Below are 26,597 nucleotides of genomic sequence, written 5' to 3' on the forward strand. Positions count from 1 at the left end.
CTGCTCCTCTGCCTACCACTCTTTCCTGCTGTTATAAAAGGAGGTGTGACTTTTGCCCTGAGTTGTGACCCTGTCCTGAAGCCTCAGATGTGCAGTCCCAGTTGTGTGGTCCAGGAGAACAGATAGAGGAGGTGTCATCAGAGCAGCAGCAGGCAAAGGGCGGGGTACCACTGGTCAGAGGTATGAGGAGAGACCAAGGATGGCAGGTCCAGAGGAAGCTGGTAGGTTTCACAAGTAAGAGACTCTTAGGGATCTAAAGCATGTACTCTCATTGGATGGGCTATTGCCCACTCCCCCTCCCCAAGGTGGGTGCAAACTGGCTCTTGGGCCAGGGTAGGAAGGGTAAACAATTCTTAATATGACAATATTTGTGGCCCTCTACAGCTCACCCTTATGTAAGAAGATTTTCACTCCTTAATGTTTAATTAAATCAATTAACTTAAACTTCTTTTTTAATCTTTCTCCTTTTTTGTTGTTCAGTCACTCAGTCTTGTCTGACTCTTTGTGACCAATGGGACTGCAGCACGCCAGGCCTCCCTGTCCTTCACCACATCCTGGAGTTTGCTCAAACTCTTGTCCGCTGCCCTGATGACGCCAATGAACCATCTCATCCCTTCTCCTCCTGCCCTCCATCTTTCCCAGCATCAGTGTCTTTTCTCCCTAGAGGTGATAATGAAAAAACGTTGGGAAGCACTGATCTAGAAAGTAGTTCAATGAAAGGGGCGGACTTTGGAGGAGGGTACTCTTGTTAGGACTGAAGGCAGAAGGAGACGGTGGAGGAAAACTGCAATGATAATGACTTTTCCCTCCTTCCCTTTGTGGGGAAGCCTCTTGACCCCATAACCACCCTGAGTACTTACTTACACATCTCAGGCCCTGCAGGAAGTGCTGTACCTGTATTGTTTCACTTTTATCTTCACAATAGCCTTAGGAAGTTATGTTCCCTTTGTACAGACTAGAGAATGTAGGCAGCTTATCCAAGGACCTATGGTAAATGATGCAAGTTTAGTTCTTAGCCCAGATTGGACATACCATAACTATGAACAGAGCTGGCAAGCCCGGACACATCTGTAGAGAGAGGGGAAGAACTGTCTGCTACACAATGAGTGTAAAAAAAAAAAAAAAATGTTATTTGAATGAGACAGCAGAGAAGTGAAAGGCAACTAGGAGAGGAGACAGCTTATGGGGAAGGAATCCAAGCAACAGAACATGACAGAGTCCAGGAGGAAGGGCTGGCCCTGCCAGCAGCAGAACAGGGAGGGAGGAAAGAAGCGGAGAAAGCCAATTCGGGGCCGGGGACAGCAGGAGCGGGCAAATCCTGTCCTCAGTGGGGCCGGCAGTTGCAGGCAGGCTGTGAAGAGTCCCTGGTGGAATCCATGCACACGATCACATTACTCTGTGCGGCAACCGTCTCAAATGAGTTCTCAGTTCATACTCTGTCTCCCTCCTCTTTCCCAAAGGCCCAGATTTAGAAAAGGCAACCGGACACCATGCTTTAGTGAAATAACTCCCAATCTTTTCTAGTATGTAAAAGAACTTCTTGCCATCAGAAACAAGAAACAAAACAACGGCCCAGGCCCCTAGTAATGATAGTCCTGTTGTTCCCGTGTCCACTTGTGTGAGAAAATGCTCGCTTCACATTAGCTGTGTTCAGCTGAGACACTTAAGATGACTTCACAGGGCTTTTATCACAGGAACACATTTGTGCAACAAACATCCAAAACAGGGGTTGCAAACCCCATCTTCACCTTGGGCCACAGGTTGGGAAGAAGCAGTCTACACGAAAGGCAAATGACGTCCTAGATTGGGGCAGGGTCTGGCATAACCCAGACCTCACCGCAAATTCCAGCAATTTAATGATGGGTAAGTTACTGAAATACCGTTTGTAATGTCTTGGTTTTTGCCTTTGTAAAATGTGGATATTAACAGAAGGTTTGTAGTTTCATTTAGGACTGAATTTATCACTTCTAACACAGCACCCAACACAGAAGAGGTAGCTACTATGATTACTTTAGTTCTGTACAATCAACCAGTGGTTCAGTTTTTTGAAGCGTGGGTCCATGGACCAGCAGCAGCAGCATCACCGGGGGAACTGGTTAGAAATGTAATTTTCAATGCAGACACACTGACTCTTCAGGAGATGGGCCCGGCAATAACAAGCCTTAACTAGCCCTCCAGGGGGGCTTTAACAAGCCTTTCCGGTGACTCTGGTGCTAAAATCTGAGAACCATGGCTCTATGGCTATGGTTCTTAGCTTTTTAAAAAATAAACAGAGGAATCCTTTATACAAAAAGTTCTTCAAAAGGTTGATTTGTGAAATATGAATGTTTGAAACAGCTCTGAAGATCCTGGGTAGGGAGAACTCGGACAAGTACCCTCATTCCACTTGCCAACCCGATGGACCTCAGGAGCAGTAAACAGGGTCTCTGACTTCAGTTCAGTTGCTCAGTCCTGTCTGACTCTCTGCGACCCCATGAATCACAGCACGCCAGGCCTCCCTGTTCATCACCATCCCGGAGTTCACTCAAACTCATGTCCATCGAGTCGGTGATGCTAAGTTACAGATGCTACAATTTTGGGTGGCACCACTCAGAAAATACCCTGATGCTGGGAAAGATTGAGGGCAGGAGAAGCAGCTGACAGAGGATGGGATGGTTGGATGACATCACTGACTCAATGGACATGAGTTTGAGCAAACTCTGGGAGATAGTGAAGGACAGGGAAGCCTGGCGTGCTGCAGTCCATGGGGTTGCGAAGAGCTGGACACGACTGAGCGACTGAACAACTGAAAGAACGAAAGACTCAACACACCACTAAACTGTTCAACCATCATTACAAGGCACATCCAGCTGCGATAAAATATTGCTCCCTGGGGTTTCCATGGCATCTGCAGCTAAGCCACTTCACCCTGGGTCACCCCCCACCCCAGGGTTAGCCGCCAACACCTCATTACTGGCCCTACTTGGCTTCTCATATGCTTGGGGGCAAACTTCCCACAACTGCCAACTTAGCCATCTGTCTTTGGCCCCAGCTTGATGTTATACTGCCTGCTACTCAGAACAAGTTTTACTCCACTCATGCCAGGCTAGAAGACCCACTTCTTCTGTGGAAGTGAAAGTACACTATGCCTTGATCGAGACTTGGTGGCATACTTCTGAAGAGAGTTGAGGCCCACCAGTGCCTGCCAGGGGTGAATCACTGCCTGGGGACAAGGTCTGAGAACCATTAAAGGACAGGCTATCCCCAAGGAGCCCTGAGAAGGTTTCATCTGTTTACTAAAGATGACACGGTCAAATGTATTCCACAGGGGGCTTAACGTAGGCTGTCGTGAGAAAAAGAGCAAAAGGAAGAGAAACCAGGAGGAGAGCCACTCTGGTTTCTCAGATGAAAGGCTGACTGTGCAGATAGATTAGGGAATGCTTCATTAAGCAAGATTATTAGGAAAAACTAGCACCCACTGATCAAATCAGTCATCTGTCATCAGGACCGTATCTCCCAGCTCCTATTTCATAGGGGTTGTGTGGTGTTTGTCTCTACTCTGGTGATGAGGATCACTTTGACATGCTAAATTCATCAACTGCAGCATCTCAAAGGAAAGAAAACCCACCTAAGACTTCTATCCAAATCAAAAATATTTCCAGACACCAAAGACCATTAAAAACTGCTTGCAAAGGGATTGCTTCTCATTGATCTCCTACTCTGAGCCTCTCCCAGTGTTATGGAGAGGCAGGAGCAGCACAGGTATTAACTTCAGGCGACAGAGGAGGAGAACAAGGCAGAGGCAAGCGAAGCGCCCTTCTGAAGGTCACACTGCTTATCAGTGGAGAGCCACGACTACACACAATGAGATACAACCAGCCCCCTATTTCACAGAGGAGTTACTTTTCATCCAGAAAGAAGGGGTGATTGGCCCAGGCTGATTCTCCAGGGTTGTCACAAAACCAGGTCTATCTGAGCCACTGGAAAGGTGAGTCTCTCACCTAGTGAGAATAAGGCAGGAGGTAAGGACGACTTTTTTCTCCTCCTCAATGTCTCCAAAGCTGGGCTGTCCAAAAAGGTCATCAGCAGCCACAATGTGGCTAAAAAATCTACAATACTAAGATCATGGCATCTGGCCCCATCACTTCAGAGCAAATAGAAGCAGAAAAAGTGGAAGCAATGACAGATTTTCTTTTCTTCGGCTCCAAAATCACTGCGGATGGTGACTGCAGCCATGAAATTACAAGACACTTGCTCCTTGGAAAGAAAGATGTGACAAACCTAGATAGAGTATTAAAAAGCAAAGACATCACTTTGCTGACAAAGGTCTGTATAGTCAAAGCTTTGGTTTTTCCAAGAGTCATTTACAGATATGATAGTTGAACCATAAAGAAGGCTGAGCGCTGAAGAACTGATCCTTTCAAATTGTGGTGCTGGAGAAGACTCTTGAGAGTCCCTTGGACAGCAAGGATATCAAACCAGTCAATCCTAAAGGAAATCAATCCTGAATATTCATTGCAAGGACTGATGCTGAAGCTGAAGCTACAATACTTTGGCCACCTGATGTGAAGAGCTAACTCACTGGAGAAGATCCTGATGCTGGGAAAGATTGAAGGCAAAAGGAGAAGGGGGTAGGTAGAGGATGAGATGGTTAGATGGCATCACCAACTCGATGGACATGAGTCTGAGCAAACTCCAGGAGATTGTGAAGGACAGGGAAGCTTGTTATGCTGCAGTCCATGGGGTGGCAAAGAGCTGGACATGACTTAGTGACTGAACAACAACAACAAAAATTAAATAAAGCAAGGAAAAAAAATCCACTCAGTTAGTTTCAATAGTTGTATTTCAAGTTCTCAGGGGCCACATGAGGCTAGTGACTACCATCCTAGACAGACTGAACATTTCCATTCTGCAGGAAGTCCTACTGCACAGAGCTGCTTGAAAGTACACTAATGACAAGTGTATAGCTACGTGGAACAGGTATCTGGAATCTGGAACCAGGAGTCCCAAGGGAGCCATCAATGAGTTCTATGAATTCAGGCCAATCTCTGGGCCTCTGTTTCCTCATCTACAAAAAGCAGAAGTTGGGCTCCATGATCACAATGGGCCATTTCCGCTGTAACCTCCCTTAATTCTGTACCTAAAATTGCCCGAGAGAGGGCTCCTGACTCTGTCCAGTCTTCTTCCCTAGGACCTCCTGGCTGGCCCTTTATCAAATTAGATCAAGAGAACAATGCACTTGGACTTAATTATTTCCTGTAGAAACACAGTCACTGAATGAGAATAGCATCCTTCTAATTACTTCAAGGGTTAACAGAAGAAATGGTCCTGAGCAAGTATCTCCAAACATTCCCCAGGCGTAACTGCTGAAGATATTCGGCAATCTGCCTCCAGGGTACCTCACGTGGACCTATGACAAATTTGCTGGTATTTAGAGTCAGCAGAAAAGTGTATTTCTCCAGAAAACAATTTCTTTCACCACAGAATGAAAACCACACTGTTCACTCTGATTTGGGGGGAGCTGGTGGGGAGGTGCTGGCTTCTCAGAGGAACAAATGATTCCACTCCGTCAGTGCCCAAGCCCGGGGCCCGTCTGTCCTGCACCTGGATCAGCGACATCTCATGCACAGAGATCTTGATGGCTTCCCCATGACCATAGCTTTGCCCCATGACCATACAGTTTCAGCAGAGGCCACATCTAACATTTTTTGAAAGTACAGCTGGAATTATAACATGCCTAAAAAATAGCTTAACCATCTTCCCACTATACTATACTGTAGTATAAATTTGGAGTACTGTGAGAATAAAACACATGGACGTCAAATTATCAAGCTAAACAGAATGACCGCTTCTGGCAGAACTTGCAAAAGGCTGGCTCTACGGCATCTTAACATTCCCCTCCCAAACTGTCTCCATCAGGCCCAGCAATTAGATCAATTAAACTCCCAACTAATTAAAAGAATAATGGCAAACATTTACTGGGCATCTAGATTATTCAGTGTCAGGCACAGTTCTACGCACTTTATATGTATTAACTTACACTTCATAATAATTCTAGAAAGAAGACACAGTATAATCTTCGTCTTCCAGGAGAGGAAACTGAGGCACTGAAAGGTGAGGTAACTTGTTCAAGGTCACCCAGTAGCAAGTGGCAGAGTTGGGATTAATCTCTCTTCTAGTTAGGCTCCTCCTCTCTGCCATTGCTGAAGCCCTTTTTCCAATATGGACAGTAAACCCTGTCTCAATTCATCAAGTATAAATTTTAAAACATCTCGAGAAACTATTACAAAACCATGCAAGCCAGGCCAACAAAAAAACAAAAACAAAAATTGTTCTTGCTTAGCATACACAACTTCCAGATCTGTCCCCTTGTACCCCTCGCAGCCTGCCAGCTCTGAGCCTTTCCTGTTTAGAAATTCTGGAGAATGCCAACACTGTAATTCTGTCACTTTTCCAACATTTACTCTAAACTTCCACAGCATTGTTTTCTGGTGAAACAACCAAAACTTGTGCATTCAATGCTACCATCAACCAAAAGCATATTAATAATCAGCAAGGCGGTTCCTATCTATTACAACGCCGTGTTTAACAAGGGCAAGTCACAAATAATGAAAAGACAATTGAGCTGGGAACTGATAATTCCAGTCTTCGCAGCTGTTATGAGTCAGTTTAAAAACAAATGCACATGAGTGATTGCTGGGCTCTTTATAAAGAGGGTACCTGCCAGGAAGCAGCTCCACTTTCTCTTCTCTGGACTTTCTGTCCTCCCATCCATGCCGACTCCATTAAATCCTCAGGTTTTACAATGCCTTTATGTGTTTTTATGTTTTATATGCTTCTCAAGACAATCTTCTCTTGACGATAGAAGAAAAGTCTCTTAAAGCTACTAGAAAATTAACTCTTATGGAGTTAAGGGCATGTTTTTGTTTTTGTTTTTAGTACTAGAGAGCAGAATGGTGGAGTCTGATGGACACACAGATTTGAACTATGGCTCTGCTCATGATCTGTGCAGTTGGACAAGTTACTGAACTTCTCTGAGTTGCGGTTTCCTCTTCCATAAAATGAACTAATTATACTTCCTTTATAAGGCTGTAATACTTGGTCAAGAGCAGGCACACAAAAACGTTACTTCCCTCTCCTCATCATCCAATTTGTAAAAAGCGAAGTTGGTTTCAAAACCTAGTGGCACTCCAGAGATTTCATTTTAATTTGGTGTGTGGCCGTAAGAGTTACAAGGGACTGCCACTTTCAGATGCTTCTGGAAGGCATCACCATACAGAAAACTTCCAGCTCTCGAGGGGGGAGGGGGACATCTATGTGGAATAGACATTCAATCCAAAAACAACCTCTCTCTAAAAATAAAATTGTACTTGTATCCAGCCAAACAAATCCACAAATCATTTCCATGAAAGTGAATTTCACATTTCACAATTTTGCCTTTACTAAATCTCTGGCAAAAATAAAAGATGCTACTGGACATAAAACGAAATGAACACTGATTATTAAATCCATTTCTAATCAAAAGTCAAGAGCCTATATATGTTCCTCCCAAACACTAATTTGTTCCTAGGCTCCACGTGACAAGTCTGGCCATGAGGAACACATGTTGATCATGACTCAGAAGACACAAGAGTGGAATGGATTTAGCTTTCTGGAAAAAACTGTCCATGGGTGGTGTGATTTGTCAGAGACAGAAGCCTTGACTGAGAGCCCTCCTGCACCCAGAGAAGCTGTGCTCTTCCACTGGGGGTGGAACGGTGACGCTCTCCTTCTAGAACACTTCTGTTTGTCTTTACCTAATCGGATACACCAATAATTTGTTCAGAAGCGGGAAGAGCTGGATTAGACAGCTCAATGGGGAAGAGCTGGATTAGACAGCTCAATGGTACAGCTCAGCGTGTCTCAAAGAAGGGGCTCTGTGGCTGACACAGAGAGAGGATCTGTGCTCAAAGGCTGCTCCCAACCCCACAATTAGATAAGGAAATGAGCCAGGATCTGTAAGAATCACTGGTGGCCAAGTCACGACTTCTCCTGTCAACCAGCACTGCAGAGACCTGGCGCTAATGTGGGGAGCAAGAAGGCTGTCCTCCGGCACCGCCCCCTACGCTTGACTGTGCCCTGAAGCCACCTAGGAACTTTACAGGAATGGCCACCCTTTAGCCCCATGCCTGAGGGGCTGACTTAACAGGTCTGCAAGCAGCCAGGGCTCCCTGATAGTCAAAAACCACTCCCCAGCTGATCCTAATATGCAGACATGTTTACAAACCACACCCTTGATTTCTTCTGCTTTCCAGGCGACCTGAGCCACAGATCCTACTCCCTTTGAGAATTCTTTTCCTTTCTTTTTTTTTTTTTTCCCTAATGAAAGATTAAAAAAAAAAAAAAGAATGTCTGAAGTCATAAATTTAAAACTTTTCTCAAGGAAGTCTGAGGTCAGAATTCACCACTCCACCCTGACCTCATCATAAAGATTACAACCCAATCAAAGTGATGAGAACACGGAATATACTCTTCAGCAGAGGGTCAAAGATGGCCCTTTCATAGAGGGGGTGAGGGAGATGCATCAGGATGTTCCTGGAGGGGAAAAGAAGCCTAAGAAAGCTTCACTGCTTTTGGATAGCCTTACGAGAGTTTTCCCAACTCTCCTGCCTCTTGACTTTACTGGGCTCCTCCTTGACTTAGCCCTGTAGCCTTGCTACAAATCACTCCCTCTTAGTAAAGGTCCTCCTGCCTCCACAGGTCTGCTCAGTCCTCCACCTCCAACCCAGGTTTCCACGTGGTCGCTCACTGCCAAGGGTATGACCCATAAATACTACTAGGGCAGCTGTAGCAAGATGGGTGGAGAGAGGTGGGGAGATAGGGTATGTCTAGAGGTCTCTCCAGGCCTGGTTCCTGCCTACTTAGCCATTCTTATACAGGCTGGTCGGATGACAAGAGCTTCTGAGACTGGCCAGCACCCAGCCAGACCCCTGGCTCACAAGGTGGATTTGACATGGTGGCACAAAACAGGGAAACAAGAGATGTGAGGTGTTCTAAGTCTTGCTTCTGCTCTCTGCGAGCTCCAAGACCTTGGACAAGAAACAGAAACTTTTTAGAAGCCTCAGGTTTCCCATCTGAAAAGCAGTAGCTAATGTTTGACCAGTCCATTCAGGCTGCTATAACAGAAATGCCATATGCTGGGTGGCTTAAACAACAAACATTTACTTCTTATAGTTCTGGAGGTTGGAGTCCAAGGTCGAAGTTCCAGTAGATTCAGTGTCTGGTAAGAGCTTGCTTCCAGGTTCATAAACGCCATCCTCTCACTGCGCCCCTCACAGTGGAAGGGATGGGGCAGCTCTCCAGGGCCTCTTTCATAATAAGTGCAAGAATCCTCTTCATAAGGGCTCTACCCTCGTGATCTAATCACCACTCAAAGGCCCCCACCTCCTAAATATCATCATTCTGTGGCGGGGTGGGGGGTGGTTAGGATATCAGCCTGTGAGTTTAGGGAGGACATAAACATTCAGTCCTTAATAACTGGACTCCACAAAGCTTTTTGACAAGAAGTGCTCAAATTTAAATTTTAATACAATGTATAAATTCTCTAAATATACTTTGAGTCTTCTATGACTTGAACACTCTGTCACCGGCAGTACAAAGAGGAAAAATTGTCACTAACTTCAAGAGGCACGATACATTCTGGAGAGGAGGCGGAGAAAGGGCAGGTAAACCTAACCAACTCACTGCAGTCATCAGTACGCTGGTTGAAGAGTGCCACTGGAAATCCAGACAAGGGAAAATTTGAATACATGCTCAAGGCAGGGGATCAATGGGAGAAAAAAAAAAAAAAAAAGACGGTAACAGCCAGAGTGATAACATCTAACACTTACGGAGCTGTAGATGTCAGGCTTGGTTCTGGGCATATTATATAGACAACAATTTCAGGTGACGCTCAGTCTTATGGGGGGATTGGTATTGCTCTCCCCGTTTTACAGATGAGGAATCTGAAGTTCAGAGAGTGCATTGGCTTGAATATATCTCCTCAGAATTCAAGTTAAAATCACAAACCCAATGTGATGGTGGGTGGAACCTTGAAAGGTGATTAGGTCACGAGGGTGGAGCCTTCATAAATGGGGTTGGTGCCCTTATGAGAGACCACATAAGTGATATAATATTCCCTAGTTCCATCCATGTTGCTGCAAATGGTGATATTTTATTCTTTTTTCATATTCCCCTTTGTGTATATATATGTGTGTGTGTGTATACCACATCTTCTTAAGCCCATCATCATGATATTGTAAGTCAACTGTACTTTGATAAAAAATAAAATAAAATAGATCCCACATACTAAGAAGACTGCTGTCTATGAACCCAGAAGCGGGTTCTCAGACACTGAACGTGCAGGTGTATTTACCTTGGATCTTCCAGCCTCTAGAACTGTGAGATATAAATTTCCATCATTTATAAGCCACACAGCCTATGGCCTTTGTTTGAGCAGCTGAACTGACTGAGTCAGTCATTCAAAGTCACATCACTAGTGAATGGAAGAGCTAGGCTTTGAGCCTGGTTTTGGATCTTCAGCTTTTGATGGCATTGCCTCCACTGTACCTGTGAAACCATTTCCGAGCTCCCAACCCCTTGTCTGGCCAAGGTAAAGTCAGATATGCCATGCCCACAGTTCCCATTTCTCGCTAACCCACCCACCCTGTGTGTATATGTGCTCAGTCGCATCTGACTCTTTGCAACCCTGGTGGACTGCAGCCCCTTGTCCATGGGATTTTCTAGGCAAGAGTACTGGAGTGGGTTGCCATTTCCTTCTCCAGGGGATTTTCCCAATCCAGAGATCGAACCCATGTCTCCTGCATCTCCTGTATTCGTAGGGGGATTCTTTGCCTGGAAATTGAGCCACCTGGAAGCCCAACCACCCATCCTATTATCATTGTTTTTGTGTCTGTTCACACGTTCCCCCCACCACTTGATAGTCCTTAAGGGCAGGAGCAGAATGTTATCAAGAGCCTCATAAACAGTTGATATTTAATACATTTTTTTTAATGGGTGAAAGAAAGAACAAAATTATGCCAGGTTTCAAAACACAGGCAAGAATTCACTGGGAAGTTGGAGGGGAACTTCCTCAGAGTAGAGGCAGTTATCTTACTCACTCTTCTATCCCAACACCTAGCACTTAGGTGCTGAGTAAGTGTGTAATAAACTCTGGGCAGAGGAAGTGCTGTAAAGAAATCCAGAGAGATTTAAGGCTACACAGTGAATATGGATAACCTGGCCAGGATGAACCAACTAGACAGGGTGTGTGGGAACACAGAAGTACTTCTCAAACTATCTTTGGTGAAACATCAGCTTTTCGGTTTTATTTTCAATTCATCATAGACCAATACTTTTTATAAGATGCAATAAAAAGAACTGCTAGAAAAATGAAATATAAAATGCAAGTCCAATTTTTCATTAGATTTAAGAGATGTAAGATGACTGCCAAGTTGCTATGAAAAGGTCTAAATGTATGCTCTCTGTGTGGGTACTCACCTAGTGTCTGATCATTAGCCAAGAGTCTATCGCAGAGCAAGCTTGGCGTGAAACTGAGAGGGTGGGAGGATGAGGTGCAGATCAGCAGGGAAGGTGAGCTCCAGTCATGCTATCAAGAACTGTGGGCGGAGGGCTTTCTGTGTGCCAGGCAGTTCTAATTGCTCCACACATATTAACTGATTTAAATTCTATAGCCTATCTGTAAGGTTGGTACTATTATTACACCAATTTTAGAGATGGGGAAACTGAGGCACAGGGCAACTAAATAACTCTTTCAAGATTCCAGAGCTTGTAAGAAGCACAGGCAGCCTTGAACTTAGAACTCTTAACTACTAGGCTGTGATGCCTTTGGGGAGCTGCCAGACAAAGAAGTGGCATATTCAAATCCATGTTTTAGAAAAACCCTCCTGATGGCAGTGTGGAGAGGAAAGGTCAATCAGGAAGCCATGGTGACAATCCAGATGAGAGGCAGTGGGGATAGCAGAGATCAGACCAGATGTGTGGGCTAGTTAGGAAGTGGATGTGGCAGGCTTTGGTGGGGGCCAGGAGTGTCTGAGCTGGAGGGAGGAGGAGAGGAGGGAAGGGTTTCGGATGACTCAAGGGGCCAGAGCTTCCTGGGTGGATAGAGATGTCCACTGATAGAGAAGGCAGGAAGAAAAACAGGCTTTAAGCGCAAGATGATAAGGTTGGTTTTCAAGGGTGCCTAACTGAATTTGAAGCACCTAAGACAATCTGCAGCTGTCCTGGGAAAATGCCGGAGGTTGAAATCTTAAGAGTGGTTTATTCCATTCAGGGCAATATTATTTTACTCTAGTTCTGCTAAACCACTCTCCTTCTCTTCTCTCCTCCTCTTTGCCCCAGTAACACTTAAAGTAGTCTAAAGAGTAGAAATTCCCCAATGCTAACTTTCCTCCCTTTGAAAGTCATACACAGTATACAAAAGTGTTCTGGTCACTAATTCCAATTTGTGGCAGAGGTTTCCACATAGCCAAGGAATCGCTGACGCAAGCTGAGTATCCTACAGCTCAACTCAATTCTGACTCTATCTAGAGAGAGCATCGGATTCCACAGATTCACAGTGGAGTCATAGAACTTTTTACCTACTAGATCACAAAGTTTATTATAAAAGGATATGACTCAGGAACAGCCAGATGGAAGAGATGCAGTGGGAACGGTGTGGGGGAAGGGCACGGAGCTACCATACCCCTTTAGCAAAGACCACTTTACCCCACATCTCCGTGTGTTCACCAACCCGAAGCCTTCCTAACCCTGCCTTTTTTAGTTTTTATGGAGGCCTCATTACATAGGCATGATTGATTAAATCATTGGTCTTGGCTGACTGATCCAGCCTTCAGTCCCTCTCTCCTCCCCGGAGGTCTGAGAGGTGGGGTCGAAAGTTCTACCCTGCTAATCACATGGTTTATTCTCTAGACAAACAGCCCCCAACCTTAAGTGTGGTCCCAAAGTAACCTCAATAACAGAGCAAAAGACACTTTTATTGCTCTCATCATTTAGGAAATTTCAAAGGTTTTAGGCGTTCTGTGACAGGAAGTAGACAAAGATTGCGTATATATTTCTCCTTATAAATCACAATATTGTTCATAGCTGTATCCTCGCAGAGTAGGTATAAATGCCTTGTGAATGAAAAAAGATCATTTTTGTGTTTACTAAAAACTGAAAAAAGGACAGAGAGACAGGATCTTTACCTTTGTGAATTAAACAGTTAATAGCAAAGAAACATCTGAGTGCAAGAGAGATACGTCACAAGGCGACGTCTTTTCTCCCATGTTCCTTCTCCTTCCAGGAGGCCACCCCCTCCAGCTCACACACCTGGTGGGCATCAGAACAGGTAATATGGTGTCATGAAGAGCATAGACTGCAAAGCCAGGCAGCCGTGGATTCAAAGAAAGAAGCCCCTTCTGCTGAGCTCTAAAGTGGTATTCAAACCTCTGAACCCGTTTCCCCACCTAAAAATGGAGCCCGTATTGCCTACCTCAGAGGGCTACTCAAGGCCTGTGAAAGGCTCCAGCGCATGTCAGCACACAGGAGTCACTCAAGGATTAACTATCATATCACTGTCATCGAATCAACCGCTGGCACCCTACACTCTCAATTAGGGTTTGTCAAATGCATATAACTCTTAAAGTAACTTCAACTGAAATTAAAGATGATGGGCATTATTTGAGCACTATAATCATAATATCAATTACAATGATAGTAGTTAATACCTGAACACTACCATCGACCTCCCCTGAATGCTTTATATACATTAAGAAGCTCTTTTAACAGAGAAGGCAATGGCACCCCACTCCAGTACTCTTACCTGGAAAATCCCATGGATGGAGGAGCCTGGTAGGCTGCAGTTCATGGGGTCGCTAAGAGTCGGATACGACTGAGTGACTTCACTTTCACTTTTCACTTTCACGCATTGGGGAAGGAAATGGCAACCCACTCCAGTGTTCTTGCCTGGAGAATCCCAGGGAGAGAGGAGCCTGTTGGGCTGCTGTCTATAGGGTCGCACAGAGTCGGACACGACTGACGCAACTTAGCAGCAGCAGCAGCAGTTCTTTTAAGCCAAAGACAGTATTTAGTCAATTCTAAGAAACATATTCTGTTCACATTTTAATATCTCCGATACTAGGGTGACTGTGGTAGTCAGAATGGCCCCTCAAAGATGCCCTTGCCCTAATCCCTGAAACCTATGAATATATCTCACAGCAAAAAGAACGTTGCAGATAAAATTAAGGGACAGGAGCCTCGATAGTTCAGGTGGGCCCAACTGAATCAAATGAGCCCTAAAAGCAGAGAACTTTTTCTGGTGGAGGCAGAGAGAGCAGAGGAGACCTCAGAGAGATTCCAGGCAGGAGAAGGATTCATTGTGCTACTGCTGCCTCTGAGACAGGGTCCAATGCAAGAACCAAAGAGAAGTCGCTAAGAGCTGAGCGTGGCTTCCCTCTCTGGCAGCCAGCAAGGAGGTAGGAACCTCAGTCCTACAACTGCAAGGAACTGACTTCTACCAACCTGAACAACTCTGCAAATGGATTCTTCTCAGAGCCTCCCTATAAGATTCCTGACTTGTAAAATCCAGAGCACAATAAAGAGCCAAACCCACGATGACTTTGGAACTGTGAGATAATACATATGTGCTGCTTTAAGCGGCTAGATTTATGGTAATCTGCAATGGCAGCCAGAGAAAACAAATACATTCTTAGGGCTGATGTGGGTTACAGCTGATAGTATAGCTATAGTACAATGGCATAATGGATGACATCTTAGATTTGTTGAAATATGGTATCATTATCTTTGTTTTGCAAATGGGAAAACAGGCTCTTTGAGGTCAGGTGACATGCTCAGGTGAATCACATTGAAGGCTCGCGCTGTAAACCATCAAGCACACTGCCATAGAGTGCACAAGGGCCGGGGCATCACCCCAAAAGGCCAAGGAAGGGCTGACATGATCTCCATCCCAGGCCGGTGTCCAACATGGGATCCCTAACACGGATGACCACAAAGACCCACCCGGGTCCAGAAGGCACCCACCCGCAGCAGCATTCATTCATCCATTAGTGGAGCATCCCAAGGTGACAGATCCTCAGCTAGATCACCTAGCTTACGAGAGCTGACACTGCAGAGAGGTCAGCACTACAAAGGCCGGAGCACCAGAAGGGAAACAAAGCATCCAGAGCGCTGAAAATCCACCTTCAAAAGCTAAAAATCCACACATTTAGGAGTTCAGGACAGAGCACTGGGCTTGGAAAACCAGACCCTCCTTTCTAGAACTTTCATGGGCCTCTGTTAAATGTGGGAATCCTGAGAAGGAGAGACTGTTGTTCTGTTTTGCTTTGCTTTTTGTTGATGGAGATGGAAGCTAGCTTTACACCAGACCGCCTCATATGAATCTCTAAAAGCAAAAAATTTAAAAAATAAACCACACACAGTCATCTTTTCACTCAACCAAAGATTTTCTCTCTTTTGATGGATTTCATTTTAAAAAGATGAAAATTAATTTCATATTAAAAGAGCATCCCAAGAGCTAACGGAAAGAACATTTCAAAAAGAAAGATGATTCAGTGTAACTCTAACCTCATGCCCTTCATCGAACCCTGAACTCTGGCTGGTCTCTTTACCTTGTACTTTTACTTGCCTCTTTTCTTTCACCCTGGAAATAAGAGTAGACAGCTCTCTGATGGTGAAATCAAAGGGTGAACAGGAGGCCTATTCAGCAGGTACACAAAAAAGTGGCATGTATAAGCTTTCAGGAGATGCATGTGAAAGGAAAAATCTAGATTTCTAAGAAGATTTTGCAGAAAATGCCACTAAAATTTATATATTCTCAATCTCTCTTGTTTTTGTTTGAGAGTGAGAAATTCTAGACTAGAAGGTCATCTTCATAATGGTTTTGGAGAAGTCCCAGTTTAATAATACCATTAGCCGAAAACTATTTATAAATCAGACATTAGCAACTGGCATAAAACCCTACTTTCCACTTCTCTCGATTTTGCACTGACAATTTGGCAGCCCACTTTACCGTAGGCCCAAAAGAGCTATCACATTCCTGAGTCTGTATTTAAGAGATTCTGACAGTGATGTAGGCAAGAGGCTTGCTTCAGGAGGAAAGGTCAACATATGCCTACAGGGGGACTAGCAGGCCTGGACTGCCCATGGGAGAACACGTACAATGACTTCAATCCTCTCACCCATTCACAATTCGAAAAATGTAACTGACCCTAATTACCATTTCTCACCACTGAGACTAGCAAAGATAAAAAGAGCTGACACCCTCCGTGCTGGTGGGGCTGTGGGGAGGCAAGCCGTCTAACGTGTGGCCAGGACAGGGAGAAATGACGCAAGCTCTCCCGAGGGGATGACAGGCCCCGTGATTCAGCAGTCCTGTTCCCAGGAATCAATCCTCTAGGTTCACCTGCACAAAAGCAAAATGACACCTTTATCTGCTGCAGCGCTGTGCGTATTAGAGACAGACTGGGAACAATTCAAAGGTCTAGTCGTAGGAGACTGGTCGAATAAACTGTGGTCCATCTTCCCAATAGAAAACAATGGTGCTGACCGAGATCTCCAGGACAGACTAATTTTAAAAAGCAAGACACAGAACAATATATATAAATATACCACCTTTCGTGAAAGAAGGGAAACACATTTATATATATATGAGGATATATATGCTCATTCATATATATGAGCAAATGATATATATATGTGCGTGTGTGTGTATATATATATATATATATTTGCTTATATTTACAAGTTGCAACTGGTAGAGAGTGTGGTAAAGGCTTGGTTAAGAGCAAGATTTCTCAGTGTTTACCTTTTTATATGATTATGAGCTTTGGGGGATACCGTATAAAAACATTGCTGAAGTCCACAGGATAGCAAAGGATAGGACTCAGTCGGATAGAACTGAGCACACGTGTGCACACTGTATATACATGACCAATTTTTTAAAAATGGAAAAGTTGGCATTTCTAAGGCATTTTTTCACAGGAGCGTGAAGACTAGAACAAGCCCAGCATGGAAGACACAAAGCTGAGGAGCCATCTGAGGGCCAGGCAATGCGGGTTGAGGCAGCTGAATTCTCATGTCGGCATTAGTAAATCAGAGGAATCTGAGTCCAGGGTTCAGGAGCTGTGCGCGGAGAGCTTGGTTTCTGCCCTGTGTGATGTCACTGTGGGGTGTGGCTGTCCCTGAGCCCCATGACATTTATGACAGCAGGAGGAAGTCAGAGACCTGGAGGCTAAAGAGAGGTAAAGGAAGAAACGCGAGGATTCCCTCCCAGGCAGCATGCCAGGTGCATTTATTTGCTTTCTGGATTTGGACAGTAATGGCTGAAGCATGCTGCTCATTAAATATTTATGTTGAAAAAGAGGGCAAAACATGTGCCGGAATCTTCTGCCTAATTCAACAGAGAGATATTCCTGAAAAGTTGAGATTCCTGGAGTTGTATAAAATAGTCATACTGTAAAGGCAACAGGTTAAGTCTGCTCTCTCAAGAGATTCTGTGGGGAATCCTTCTTAGGAACTTACTTTCTGCGATTCCTTGAGAATCAGAGCTTGCCTGAAGAAAGCTGAATTTAACCAGATGAAATGTGACAGGCATTCACGTTTCTGCACCTGTGGGCATTTTTCACATGGTGCGGCCACTCCATAAAAACAGCAGAAGGCCAAGGTCCTAAGTGCAAGCCAGCATGTCTATCCTTCGAACCACTGCCTTAGCAGTCTGACCTACTACATGTGGCTGACCCTACCTGCTGTGCAGATTACCTCTCGAGAAGAGCCAAGAGGAAGGTAACTCTGACAGTCTGCTTCTAAAGGGTCAACTTGAAAGAGAAAGCATGCAAGCAGCACCAGCTGGCACTGTGAGGGACACAGACAAATCCCTTTTCTCAGTTATTGGTGGCTTTAGCAACAAACCTCCCCACTTCTCACTCGAAACTAGAAAAGTCTTTCTACCTAAGCAGCAGCCGCTCAGAGGTGGATTCCCGACTCCTGCAGTCACTGTCCTTTGCATCCGTCCCCAAGAGGAGGGCCCATGGCTGGTCAATAATACCACAGATCCCTCTGTCTATTCTCAGGAGACACCACTGCAGGTATTGGGCAAGGCTGAGCAAGCCTGTTTGTTGGTGTTCAACTCACAGTAAACAATGTCAGCGTTGTTTCAAGTGCTGGTCTCAAGTGCTGGGTTTTACCTGCCCCTTAGGAAATGATGAACTGAAGCAGCAGCCTGTCAGAGGGAACATGCACCACCGAATGTGCAATTCCCAGTAGATAGCATCAATTTTACCTTTGATTAAAAAGAACATTCACTCATCTACTTCACTGTGTGCAGAGAATGTGGTTTTATTTATTCATTCCAGTGGCATTTAGTAAGTACCTACTATGTGCCAGACTTCTGCCTGCTCATGGCATTTAGAGGGTTACTGTGGCTGAAGGAGCCTGCTGCTCATCATATTGTGTCTTTGTGTGAATTAGGAAAAAGCCAGCCCTCCAAGTGGACCCAGTCTTGCAGGCTCAACAGAGTCATAAAGAAGCATCCCCTCCTCCTGGCAGAGGCAATTCCAGCCCAGGACACATGGCTTTTGGAGTAGATTTGAGTCCCAACTTTACTTCCTTGACCAGCTACTCCTGTGCAGTGAACAATCTATTGTTCAAAGCTGCCCTGTCAAGAAGTCACAATTCAACTCTTCTGCTCCTTGGCGAGACGTTCAACCTTCCCCTGACAACTCATCTGAGCAGCTCACTGTGACCTTACATACCCACAAGAAGCCTCACGGTCTAATGTACAGGCAACGGTCTAAGAGTGCAAAAGTCTGGGTGGCTTAGGTACAGGACGGGCACCAAGTCTGTGGCTCTCAACACTTTGCCAATGTGTCTGAGGTTCTGGTTGAATAAACCTGGCACGATGGTTTCATATCAATAAAATTCTCACGATATCTCAGTAAGGTCCAAGTTTTTGGATTTTGATCCCTCTTTCCATCCTTAAATTTCTTTTGTTCATGTTGAAAGCTAAACTGCAGTAACTTCTCCTGGAAAAGCAGACAAAATGTGCAGTCACTGAAAGCTTGGGATCTTAAGTCAAAGGGCTCCAGTGAGGGGGCTAAAGTGTTAATGTCCAGTGCTCAGAGCCTTTTCGGCTGGTGTGTGCTCAGTCACTCAGTCGAATCTGACTCTTTGAGACACTATGGACTGTAGCTCGCCAGGCTCCTTTTTCCATGGGATTCTCCAGGTAAGAATACTGGAGTGGGTAGCAATTTCCTCCTGCAAGGGATCTTCCCAACCCACGGATTGAACCTATATCTCCTGAATTGCAGGCAGTCTTTACCGTTGAGCCACAAGGAAAGGCAGTAGCATCTGCAGCTAAACAAGAGCCTGGTTATTCTACATGGGTAAAGTTGAAATTCCACCCCCATGGGCTCACGTGCGTTTGCACACAGCCGTTGGGAATGAAGGCAATTCTCTGTACATGGTATGTGAGTGCGGCAACGATCACTGACTCAGAGCCCTCTCCAGGGAGCACTTGTGATGACACCAACCCCAGTTAAATCAGAGCTTACGCTCCTCAGTCAACCAAGGGGATGCTATGTCAGTTACATGACACTGACTGCAAAGGGAATGGTAGCCTATTCTGTAAGAAAGCAAAGGGAATATAAGACCTGCTGGCCCCAAAGTCACCTGCATACAATAAATGCACATGAAAAATGACAAAAGATACTTAGCAACTGATTCACTAAAGCAGACCTAAAAGAAATTCTTCTTTGAGCTACTAATTCTCCAGCAGAGTTGAAAATATGAAAAGTCTTAACAGTCTACAACACCCTGGTTTTTATTATACAGTGATCCTCTGAAATGCAGACCCATTAAAAGAAGACAAAAACCCTCCTTGTCAGAGGATGGCAACCAGACACTCCCAGCTAAGCAGTTTTATGATACCCAATAAAGCCTGACACAATAAACCAGACATTTAAGTGACACTAGAAATGATCTTCAAGAGACTTGGGATTAAATGGAATAATCCATCTAGAAGCAACCTTTGGTCAAATCACCTCCACCCTCTGCCCTGTGTCCAAGCCGCCTGGCTCACTGCTCTTTCCTATATTCTCTAGAGAGAAGTGGGGAGACAGGACTTCCTAGTGTAAGCTTCGTCTAGAGTAGGACTTATGGCCAGTGCCCCCACTTCCTCTCAAGGTCCTTTCTGGGAGTCCAGGGATGGGAAAGGACAACCATACAGATCCCTTCAGGTCTGCTCCCTCTCCGAGGCAACTGTAGAAGCTTCAGCTTCTATGGCTGCAGAGGTGGTGAGCCCATTGGCAAGGCGCTGGTAATACTCCTCAGGCGGGTCATCTCACCTCTAACAGGAGCCCTCTCCTCCTGTTTCTCTTGGTTTGATTTATAGCTTCTAAACAATGCTTCCTCCATAAAGCCCTCTTTCCCCCACCCTAATTTTAGCACTCCACTGAAGTGGCTGCAGAGTGCTTAGCGCATGGGATGTGCAGTCAGAACAATCCCAGGTCACAGTCTCATCTTGCCGCCTGGGGAGCCTCAGCTTCCTCACCTGTGCTGCTGTGAGGACTACGCAAGATCATAAACATAAAGGAATTAGACTTGGGCTTAGGACGTAGAACAGCTCCGTCAAAGGAGTCGCACAATTGTGCTATATATTTTTTTTACCTATTGACCTTTCCCATTAAACTAAGTGCAGTATGTCTTCCCTTGTGACCATCTTGGAGACCTCTGACATGTGGCAGGTGCCATATGCACACACTTCTTCCAGTCAGGGCTAGGACGTAACAGATCTGGGAAGTGACAATTTCCATAAAGTCAGGGTTGGCTGTTCAGTGAGTCTGCACGCAAACCCGAAGTTCAAACATCTTTTAAGAAGATAAACCTATTACAAACTTCCAAAAGGGTCTCTCTTACTGCTAAATAATTCTCACATGTAAGTCCAGAATCTTCAATTGCTTATGCAAGCTGGTGTTTTTTTCCCAAACAAAACCAAAATCCTGCTATTTACAGCTAATCAGATTTTACTGATTGTTACACAAATAGACTATTATTTATTTGGGGCAGGAGAAGAAGGGGGCGACAGAGGATGAGGTGACTGGATGGCACCACCGACTCGATGGACATGAGTTTGTGTAAACTCAGGGAGTTGGTGATGGACAGGGAGGCCTGGCGTGCTGTGATTCATGAGGTCGCAAAGAGTCAGACACGAATGAGCAACTGAACTGAATACATGCTCAGTGGAGAAAATATGGGGAGAAGCACCCCAATTCCACCATCCATTTGTCTGTACTTTGTTTTCTATGCATAGCTAAACTTTTAAAAAATCAGTTATAGTTTTAATAATGCACTATAACTGGGCACACTGCCCTTCTGCTATTAACTTATCCTAAGGTGGACTTTATGGATCATGGATTTTTTTTTCAAGTATCTAATAAGAAAGGAAAATGGGATTGCGATCCAAGAGAATTTTAATTTGTTGAGCAAATCAACACTGCAATCCATTTCATGTTTAAAAGACACAACGACAATTGCCTGATGGTATTCTCTTACTTCTTAAACACGGCTTGATAGGACTTTATCAATTACTGAGCCTTTTTAGATTCAGGGGAAACATTAAATTTTCATATGGTTGTTTTCCTGTTACAAAAACAATGCATCAATGAATGTTCATAACATGCAGAAAATCTTAGTAAGCAATAATTTAATGCTAATATTTATTGAGCATAGACTATGTCAGGCACTGTGCTTTAGTGAGATAAACTCATTTATCCCTCCCAACGTCTCATTGAAGCACAAAGGTATTAAGGAACTTGCCTACATGCTACACACCTAGAAGCATGAGCCTGGAATCCATCGCTGTGCTATAATGTTCTAAGAGTGAAAGGAATCAATAATTTATTCAATCAAGTCCTCCACTGCTTCAGAGTATAATGTCATGGGCAAGAAATGATTCATAATAATGCTGTACCCCTTACAGTTATTTAAAAATATTATAAGCATGATCTCTGAGTCCCTATGGAACAATTAGTAAAATGAAAAGTCATCTGTGACACAAGCTGCGATTCCAATCAGCCCAATTCTAAGCACCTGATGTGTGTTAAGAAAACAACAGGCGCTTAAAAGGGTTTGTTTTAAAGATGGAAACATTTTTCTAAAATTCTGCAAATGAGTCAGTGATGTGATGAGTGTATTCCCTGAATTAACTGGACACGCAGTCTCACAAAAATTTACCATCAGTCACAATGCTTTTATAAAACATTTACAAACTGGGTCTGCATGCAAACCCAAATTTCAATCATCTCTTAAGAAGATAAATCTATAAATTTCCAAAAGGGTTTCTCTTTTACTGTTAAATAGTGCTGCTAATTATTCCTAAACACTTCTTATGGCTTATCTGTTAGCACTGGACATCAGTACATGAAAAATAACTAGATACCCTGGGTCACATTTTTTCATACGTTAATGAAAAATTATACTAGGTAAAAGATAGACATTTCTGTTTATAGCCTATCCAGGGTTAATAAGCATAGCTTTTTAAATATAAAGTTCTCTTTAAATTTAAAATATGATTAATGGAAAGTTTCTGATTGCCTGGCTCTAAAAATATTATATGACTATAATTCACACTAAAAGCACATTAAAACTATTAACTCTAGTAATTGTAATTATTCATACTGCTGTTGAAAATATATGACGCACTCATGTATACAAATATTTCAGATATTTAGACAGATAGTTGGCTAGATAGATATCTATAAACCCAGGCAATTTCTTAGGAATTTAATTGCTCTAGTATTTCCAGAAGCACTATCTATCTATTGATATCTATCTATAAAATCAGATGCCTTCTTTATGTCCCTATGTTTCCAGAAGGTTCAAACTGCCATCTTTCACTTTATCTGATGACTGGCAGCTAGAGTCAGTTGATAAAATATCTAATAATCTTGAATATTATCCACGTATTAGGTGCAGTGTTCTCCAAAGATTGTTTCACATACTTTCATAAAAACCCTCGAGATTGAGACCACACTCATTCTCATTTTACAAATCAGACTGAAAATGGTTAAGTAACTGATATTCCCATCCACATCTGTCCAGCACTGAAGCCATACCTCAAACCACTGTTAAGCTGCCTCTCTGCCAAATCAGACTCCAGAAAAATTTGACTTCCACTACTTGCCTCCCTAAATTAAGCTTAAGCTGACATATAACACAAAAAAACACCCAACACGAATCCAACAAAATAAATGACATAATTCCAAATCTGATTTTTTTTCCAGTGAGAGGTTTTTAACATAAAAAACAAAATTAATCTGATATTTGCTAGCCATTTCTTCAAGTGCTTTGACTGTGCAGCTTTCTGCTGTCACAACTGGACAAATCACCCACGTCCTTCAACAAGTGACAACGTAAGCTCAACGCTGCAAATCTCACTGTTAGAGAGCTAAGCTTTCAAATGAGACTGGAGCCTGCTACATTGAAAATGTTTATAGTATTAATCTTTTTGGTTTCTTGTGAAACACAGACCAACATCTTAATGTATTTCTAGACAAATCTAAATTCTGTCCGGATTCATCTTCCTGAATTACCTGGGTTAAAAACAGTAAAAAACATGACTGCATTTTTTTTTTCTCGTAAGGCCTAAAGGAGCAGTCCCTTAGACTGTTTGGCATTTTTTGGATTTAAACCAGGGTTTTATGGTGCTAATTAACTGTTAGAGAAGGCAAAGAAACGGAACAGTCGATCCCAAAGTCCTCTTATCTCTGAAGTCTCTGTAAAACGTTTGATTACTTTAAAAAATTATGTATGTGTGAATCACAAGTTTGTTTATTGAAAAAGCTTGCTGACACATACACTTTGGGTTTTTTTTTTTTAAGAATCAAAACAGTTCCTTACTTGAATGTGACTGTTTTGGCAACAGTTAAACTCAACCCCGTCATTCTAGCGCTGCCTGCCTTCCTGGTTCTCCTAGGTGAGGGCCGCCATCCTGCGATAATTTACACGCAGGGCTAAGACGCACCAGCAATGGTGCAGTGTGGTGACGAGCACTTTAGAAACAAAGCCAAACTCCGCTTTTAAAGGAGAGAACACACGTACACAGTTCCCGTCTCTCACAACGTCCAAAAGATTCCTTATAGACAACCTACTCAGACGAAGCTACAGCAGCCCCAGGAAATATAAACTGAGTCCGCAAAGACCGGGGGGAGGGGGGCCGCCGGGGGGGACAGGAAACAACTGATGGGAAGGAAACTGATCATGTGAAGTTTGCCCGACTCCACAAGGTCTAATACATTCCGGTTTGTTTCCACTCGGAGCAGCCATTAAACGTGCCCTGACACGTGGGCGCAGGGGACCTCCCTTCTCGCCGGTTTTTGGCCATTTCCTTCACTGTGCGCTTGTTTGTATACAACCTCGTCCGGACAGGGGGTGACCACAAGATGACAGGCCTCGGCAGTTCCTTCACTCGGATTTCCAGTTGTCCAAAGTTTCACTCCACGGCGGGGATTTAACGAGAATCACGAGGTCCTTTCCGAAAGTTATGAATGGTTTAAGTTTACAAGACACAAACAGAACGCGAGGGACGAGCGAGTGTTGGGCGACTTCAGCCGCAGCGTTTTAAAATTAGCTTTAATTGATATGCCCTAGTTAAAATTAAAAAGGGGGGTGGGGAGTCACTCTGATCCACTCAGTAAGTGTCGGGGGCAATACTTAAAAAAAAAAATCACTCAAGACTCACGTCCGAGTTTTGACTTCCTCATATCACCTGCAAATACAGTCTCCTGGCCACTCACTGCTCGGGGGGTCCCTCGCGGGATGTGTGATCGGAGTCCTCTCGGTGACCCGCTATTTCCCCGCCAGACCCCCAGCGCCTAGCGGGTTCCAGGACTGTGTACTCGCCGCCTAGTCCCCAGAAAGAGCGGAAGAAAGTAGGAAAGAGGGGCGTGGCGCCCGGGTCTCCCCCATTTGCCTGCCCTCCTCCCAAATCTGGCACCACCGCAGCGGGAGCTAGCGGGGAACCCCGGAGCCTTCCAGCCCCAACCTGGCGCGGGGCGCACGGCTGCGGGCCGCACGGCTGCGGGCCGGCCGCGGAGCCAGCGTGCGGGGAGACCTTTCCTCCTGCTTCAGCCCTCGTCCCAGGGACCGCGTCCCCAGACCTAGCCCCGCAGGACCCCCGGCTTCCCGGGCCATCTGGCCGCCGCCCGTCGAGGGCGAGCGCGCCGTCCGTCTCCGGGTCTCGGCGTCCCTTGCCCTCCACCCCCATCGCATTCTCCGGCGCCCAGTGCCCCGACCAGTCCCCGCCCTCCGGGACACTCTCCCCTCCTTCCTTCCTTTCTCCGTTCCCTCCCTCCATCTCGCTTCCCAGCACCAGGAACTGGGAGGCGGCTCCCAAACTGGTCGGCCGACGCCCCGCGCTGCGCCCCTGTCCCCTCGGGGACCGGACTTGCCACCTGCGCCCGCCGCTCGGTGCTCACTTGCCTGCCGGTGCGCTGCCCCTGCCGCCACCGCCGCTGCCGGGGACTCTGTCTCTAAGGGCTCCTGGAGACGACTCCGACCTCTCCTCCTCCTCCTGCTCCTCCTGGCGGGGGCCGGCTCCGCCTCGCTCGGGGTAGGCGGGGCGGACAGCCCGACGGGCGGGGCGGCGGCGGCGGCCCAGGACTCCTTCCTCCCGGCCGGCCCGCCTCCCTCCTGCCCAGATGCCCTGGCGGTTCCCTGGTCTGGCTGCTGAACCCGGGTCGAGCCTGGGCCGGCAGAGGAGAAAAGTCGGCAGCACTGAAGCCCAGCAGACATCTGGGAGCCTTGGCCACCCCTCAGGGTCCCTTCCTCGAATTCCCTGAAGCTTTGGAAGTTCAAGGACTTCTCGGGTCCCCCACTTAGCGACCCTCCACAGGGCTGCTCTGACTCCTCAGCAGTTTACTTCCCTTGTGAACTCTAGGCACCCCTTCTGCCAGTCGTCCCTTAGGCCACTAATATGCCAACCCCCTACATAAAAGTTAGGCTCTACTCCAGGAATTTCTTAAGAAAACAGTCACGGTAAAATTAAGGGCCCTGGGGCCACCGAGTGATTTTGCTTCCCAGAAAATGGAGCTATAGCTGCGGGTTGTTGAATGTGAAGTACATCCACCCATCATGAGCTTCCCCTCCATCTCTCGCCATGAGATTTGTATTTCCAAATGCCTCCTACCTGGCAGAATTCTGCTTATTGATTGAATTAATTAGATTTGGTTAGTCTTTTCCGGAGGGATTCAGGGTGAGGTAGTTTGAAAAGCCACTTCTATTTCCATGAACTTCAGACTATTCCTATACACAGCCATTTAACGAACGTTCATTGAGCACCTGTATGTGCCCAGCATTGCCACAAAGGTGATTGGAGAGAGACAAAGGTGATTGGAGAGAGACGAAGATAATTCAGACGTGGAACTCACCCTCAAAAAGTCCAGAAAGAGTCAAAAAGATGGTTGCGCAGAAATCTTACCCCCCAGCAGACTTCTTGCATGCTCCTAGGAATCAGCTTTCTTGTTTGACAGGGTGTAGAAAAAGGAGGAGAGGAGGCCAAAGGAGGACACTTAGAACCAGTGTGGGTCGAG

At 45.2% G+C, this 26,597-nt stretch overlaps 1 protein-coding gene across 3 annotated transcripts in view; it reads right to left on the reverse strand.

Annotated features, from left to right (window-relative positions):
• The window catches only part of GNG12 (G protein subunit gamma 12), a 139,377-nt gene extending 113,753 nt beyond the window's left edge, over positions 1 to 25,624 (reverse strand). Inside the window, exon 1 of one of the 3 annotated variants that reach the window (XM_069594401.1) lies at positions 25,489 to 25,624. The gene's annotated coding sequence lies outside the window, so the exon portion shown is untranslated. Of the gene's footprint in view, positions 1 to 25,460 lie in introns of all 3 variants that reach the window. The other 2 variants (XM_069594411.1, XM_069594421.1) reach the window with 2 other exon arrangements.
• Positions 25,625 to 26,597: the final 973 nt, after the last annotated feature.

This window comes from Ovis canadensis, chromosome 1, assembly GCF_042477335.2.
Source record: "Ovis canadensis isolate MfBH-ARS-UI-01 breed Bighorn chromosome 1, ARS-UI_OviCan_v2, whole genome shotgun sequence".
NCBI lineage: Eukaryota > Metazoa > Chordata > Mammalia > Artiodactyla > Bovidae > Ovis > Ovis canadensis.